This window comes from Macrotis lagotis, chromosome 1, assembly GCF_037893015.1.
Source record: "Macrotis lagotis isolate mMagLag1 chromosome 1, bilby.v1.9.chrom.fasta, whole genome shotgun sequence".
Lineage (NCBI taxonomy): Eukaryota > Metazoa > Chordata > Mammalia > Peramelemorphia > Peramelidae > Macrotis > Macrotis lagotis.
In genome coordinates this window covers 121,925,746-121,931,745 of record NC_133658.1, presented here as the reverse complement: position 1 = coordinate 121,931,745, position 6,000 = coordinate 121,925,746, and positions in this window count along the sequence as shown.

Here is a 6,000-nt window from a genome sequence, read left to right as displayed (position 1 = left end):
GATCCTTCGCTTGTTGTTGGCCAAGATATTACCTATGCAGTCCAGGCCTTATCATTGCAGATGTTTGTTTCCTCCTTTATGTCCAGGTTCTGACTTAACAGAGGATTGTTCCCAACCCAGTCCCTCTACCCTGGTGCTCTCAGGGTTCAAGCTTTGGAGTTGGGATCCTCCCTGCTGGCTTGCTATCCAGCTGCCGGGACTTCTGTTATTAAGCTGTCAGGACCTGGATTGCACTGTGGCTAAAAACCTCCTGCTGGCTTTCCTAGCTCTACCACCTCCTGGAATTTTCTTCCCTTCCCTCCCCCCCCAAAGGAACAGACCTTCATTGAAGATCCTCCACAATGTCTGCAGTTGAACACTTTTTTGAATCCTCTCTTTTTATTGGTGGGATCTGTAGTGTGAGTGTCAGAGTAGAGGCTTTATGTATCTTTGGTAGGAAAAGTTTCCAGGAGCTTGTTAGCTTTGCGCCACCATCTTGGCTCTGCTCTGGAAGTCCCAATTTTATCTTAAAGGAAGAGAGGGATTCTGTGAAGCAGAAGTAAGGAGAAAGTATGTTCTAGGCTTGTGGAAGAGCTACAGCAAAGCTCCAGATGGGAGGGTGATGTGAAGAAGAAGGAGGAAGCCAGCTTGGATCACAACATGTGGGAGGAGGAAAGCATGTAATGAAACCAAAAAGTTGGTTGGGAGGGCTGTCAAGGAGTATAAAAGCTAAGCAAGTTCTATTTTATCCTTGAGACAATAGGAAAGCAGTGAAGTTGATTAAGTAAGGAAGTAATATAATCAGAGCTACTCTTAAGGAAAATTATTTTAGCTGTTATGTGTAGAATAAAAACTGGAGTGATGAGAGACCAAGCAAACAGATCAATTAGGAAGCTGTTTCAATAATCTAGATGAGAGGTGATAAGGACTTGAATTAAGGTATTAGTTGTACAAGTAGAAAAAAGGGTCTGGATTTGAGAAATATATATGCTGGGTAAGGGAGAATGGGGAGCCTAATAAGACCTTAGAGTCAACACCAAGCTAGTCAACAAATATTTATTAAGTAATCACTGGAGATTTTTCATCCAAATTCCTCATTTTACAGATAAGGAAGCAGTTTGATGTCTTTTAAAAAATTATAGAATGTGCAAATATTGTTTCTGAGGCATTGGGGGTTAAGTTACTGGTGGTCACAGAGCTAGTAAATGTCTGGATTTAAAGTCAGGGCTTTTCAACCTCAGGTCTGGTACCCTATTCACTGAACCACCTAGTTGATGCAAAAAAGCAAAAAAAACAAAGATAGAAATTGTGGGGATTTTTAATAGCATCTCTTGTTCCCTTTTATATTGCTTCTTATCCATACTTTTTAAAGTAAAATATTTTGTTTTACTTTACTTTTTTAAAAAAGTAGAACATTTACTACCTATTAATGGCATGTAACTGTCCAAGACTGGCATGATAATAACAATGACAATCCATAAGTATTTTGGAGGAGCCTACTATGTATGTGGAGATAGAGTTGCAAAGGTAACCTTGTGGTTCTTTTAGACCATGGAGAATTGTATATTCAAGGGTGACATCTGAGAGAAGGATTGGTGGTCTATGGATGGGAGAGGGGGTGAGTTTCAAAGGGATAGTGCTTGACTTTATCCCTCCCTTGCCTGGAGGAGAAGGTAGATTGAGCTCCCAGAATGAGAAGTAAGTTCTGGGGGTTTTGGATGAGATTTCTCCAACATTGTAAGAGTGATGCTAGAGAGGAGTTAGATAGACCTGTTTGTCCTGACAACAGGCATTGTTGATGCTAAAGTAGCTCCATGGCCTAGACTCGCAGACTTGGGAGGAAACAGGATGATATGGAAGAGCTCTAGCAGGAGCAAGGAAGGAGTAAGGAGATGGAGCAGCAATGGAAAGAGAGAGTAACAAAAGGGGCTACTACCATTCATGGCTGGTGTTGAATGAGATCTGGCCCCACTGGGGCTGCTGTGGCCAGATGGGATAATTAAGGCCAGAGGTCCACATAGATCCTGTTAGTGGTGAACTTTCCACACTCAAAATTCATGCAGCACAGTACTGTTTCTTCCAAATATTTATAAAAGGCCCCTAGTACATCCTAGGTACTTAATAAAGATGCTTTTTCCCCTCTCCTCTCTTTACCATTTCCCTTCCCTTTTTGTTTGAGAAGGCAGATGTCTAATCCAAACATTATCTAAGTTCTTGTTTTAATTAGTACTTTTAAAGCAGACTGACTCCTGGGGACAGCTAGGTGGCACAGTGGATAGAGCACTGGCCCTGGAGTCAGGAGGACCTGAGTTCAAAGACACTTGTTAATTACCTAGCTGTGTGACCTTGGGCAAGTCACTCTTAACCCCATTGCCTTAAATAAAAAAAAAGCAGACTGACTCCAGATGATATAGGATTAATCATAACCTTTAAAAATTTGTGTTTTACATTACTTGTGAATAGAAAAATTGCAAAAAAAGAAGAAATAGTGACTAATTAATATGCAAGCAGAAATGATCACTGACAAATTTGGATAAGACTGAGGCACAGGGGGAATATGAAAGAAAGGACAATACTAATTTATCAGTTTTTATAAGAGTAGGTAGGTGGCACAGTGGATACAGTTCAGAACATAAAGTCAGGAAGAATTCAAATCTGACCTCAAATACTATGTGACTTTGGACAAAGTCACTTAACCCTGGTTGCCTTAGTTTCCTCATCTCTAAAATGAGCTGGAGAAGGAAATGTCAAACCACTCCAGCGTCTTTGCCTAGAAAACCCCACTGAAACAAATATATAACAGCAATAAAAATTTTAATGAATGTTGGATAAATATGGGTCAGGATTTCTTGCTGCCTGGCAGAGGGTCAGATAGTCAGGTCAACAACACTGTCTTCTCCATTGCTCTTTCTCCCTTCCTCCACGCACACTGAGAAATTTCTTTTCAGGGGTGGAGTTGAGAACAGTGACTAAAGAGTAGTTCATATCTAAAGGGAGGGAAGAGGGAGTGTTCGGTTTGAGCTAATAACACCTGAATTCCAAGGGCGGGGAGACCAGAGCAAGGAGTGAAACTCATTTGGTTTTTATCTCCAAAGAAAGATATAGGACAAGGGCTGCCCAGAGAACAGCCATCCCTGCTCTCAAGTAGCTCCATTCTCTGCCATTAGAACTTGGACTTCCACTACTGTGCTCTTAAGGGAAGAAACCAGAGGGAAAGTTCTGTCAAATTGGTCATTGCCTCTTCATTATGTAGCCTCCCTTCACCCTTTCATATCTTTACATCAAGTGTTGAACTCTGACAGTGATCTCTCATGGGATCCCTGCATCCAGTTGTCTTCCTTGCAGTGGCCCTAGGGGTCTTTTCTTCATCTTCCTAGTATTTGAGCTCATATATTCTGCCTATGGCTAAGGGGCCATTCCTGGGTCCTGGATGAAAGACCTAGACAAGATACCTGTGAGCTTTAGGTTAAAAAAATGGTCAACCCCATACCTTAGCCCTTTGTGGTATTACACCTGAGAGGCTTTGTTTAACACATGCAATTGGAAACCACAATGAACATTTTTACACTATGAAGAATAGAATTTTTTTAGAATTAAGATGTGTATGTATGTGTGTGTGTGTGTGTAAAATATATTAAAAAGTATGTCTCATCTCTGCCCCACCCCACAGTCCCTTGTTGTACTGACTCTGTTGGACAAAACTATGTTGTCTATACCCTACTTGGGGGGGGGGTCTGTTTTCTTTCTATGACTCATAGGGACTTAGGGACCCACGGTTTGTTCATGGAAGGAAAGAAGGAAGGGAGGGAGAGAGGGAGGAAGGAAAGAAGATAGAAAGGAAAGAAAGAAGAGAGGGAGTAAAGAAAAGGAGGGAAGGAATGGAAGGAAGGAAGAAAACAAAAACAAGGAAGAAAAAAGAAAAGAAATAATTTTTACTAAACACTATGTGCTATATGCTTTAATACTACTATTTCATTTGATCATCACAGTGACCCTGTGGGGAAGTGCTATTATTTTTTCTATTTTACAGTTGAGGGAAAAGGTCAGATTTGAACTCAAAGCTGTCAAGGTAGGTAAGCCAACCGTTTTAGTCAACTGAGTAAGGCTGCAATTAGCATGGGCGATTGAGCATGACACAAGTTACAATTAGAAAGATTGTTGCTTACTAAAACTTTTCCCGATCTCTTCTCCTGACATGATATTTATGCAGTGTGGTTTCTCAAAGTGTCCTTGGTTCACTTGGGAACAATACTCAGGGTGAAGATAGGAGTACATTTGAAAGATAGTTGAAAGAAAAATTCAGTTCAGAAATTATAACTTCCCTTCTCTGATCTGGCCTTTGATTTCCTTGGTACAGGGAAGTCCTGATGAGAAAACTCCCTTCATCAGTGGTGATTAGCCACTGTTCTAGAGTTTATGGTCTTAGAGAATTGTCTCAGCACTGAGAAGTTCTCACTTTTTCCAGTGTCATAGCCAGTATGTGTCAGACCTTCATACAAATTTAAAAATATAAAATAAGTTCAGAATCAGGAGGTCGGGTCTTAGTTCTTCAGCTTCTCAGGTGGGTGACTTGCCAAGTTGTCTCATCTCTCTTAGTGTCAGTTTCTGCCTCTGAAAAATGAAAAGATTGAATGAGGCCACCAAGGTCTCTTTGAGCTCCTATAATCTACCAAAAACCCACCAAACACAAAACCCTTCCTTCCTCTCTCCCTCTCCCCCTTACCTACCATAATCCCAGAAGACTTCTGTTCCCTGGAACAGAACTCTTGCTCTAGTCTTATAGGAGTAGGAATCATCTCATTTGTATGGTTACTCCTTCCTACACTGTACAACCCAAAGATGCAGATTGTAATCCATCCTTGGTTGCCCATTCTATATGATGCTTATCCACATCCTCCCACAAGTTTGTCACAGAACCTTTGCATTCTCCTGACTGTCCCATCCCATGATTATCACTCACTCTAGCTACATATACATATATGACCAGTTATCTGATGATAATCTTTGCCCTTTGTCTGCTGTGTTACTTCTCATCTGTAATATTTTACAGTCTGTCTATAACTTGGATTGCAGTTATTAAAATTCGGCTCTAGAAATTGTCTAGAGCAAAGGGTTTTGAAGTCTGGTCAGGGGATATCTGCTGGTTCATCATAGTTCCATTAGTCAGTTAAATTTCTCTCCTTTCCTCATAAAGATATTAATGAGTTTTACCCTGTATTTAGTTTTCCCTTTTTATTTTTCACAGTGCTTTCATGTACATGGTCTCATTTGATCTCAATACCAATCTGGTAGTGAGACATTTTACAGGCACAAAGAAATTAAATGACTTGCTTAAAAGTCACATGTAGGAAAATTAGCGACAGACCCAGATCACTTTACCTGATGCCCTAGGGATCTTTCCACCACACTTCCACTTTATACTTTTGTTTCCAGCATGAATTAATGATTAACATTTGATATTTAAGGAAAACCAGGTGTTCCTTATGAGGGTTGTAATAGCAGGCCAATGTTCCCACCTGTTCTCTTAAAGTTTTTGGTTGTAATGGCAAGTAATGAGACCACAGGTAAATTGAGAGAAATTTACCTTCACCAAGTTTTCCCTAAACTGGACATATTTGAAAAGTGCTGATCTTGTCCATTTCCTTTCTTTCAGATAGGAAAACACTTAAGTAATCTCAAATGTATGAGTTGGAAAAAAATACACAATTATCCTGTCAGATACTTAAAAAAAGATTTTTCAAAACATTTTTATTTAAAATTTTGTGTTCCGGGGCGTCTAGGTGGCATAGTGGATAAAGCACCGGCTTTGGAGTCAGGAGTACCTGGGTTCAAATCCAGTCTCAGACACTTAATAATTACCTAGCTGTGTGGCCTTGGGCAAGTCACTTAACCCCATTTGCCTTGCAAAAACCTAAAAAAAAAAAAAGAAAGAAAATTTTGTGTTCCACATTTTATCTCTCTCTCCTTCCCCTCCCTGAGATGGTCAACAATCTATAGTTTATACATGTGGAATTATGTAAA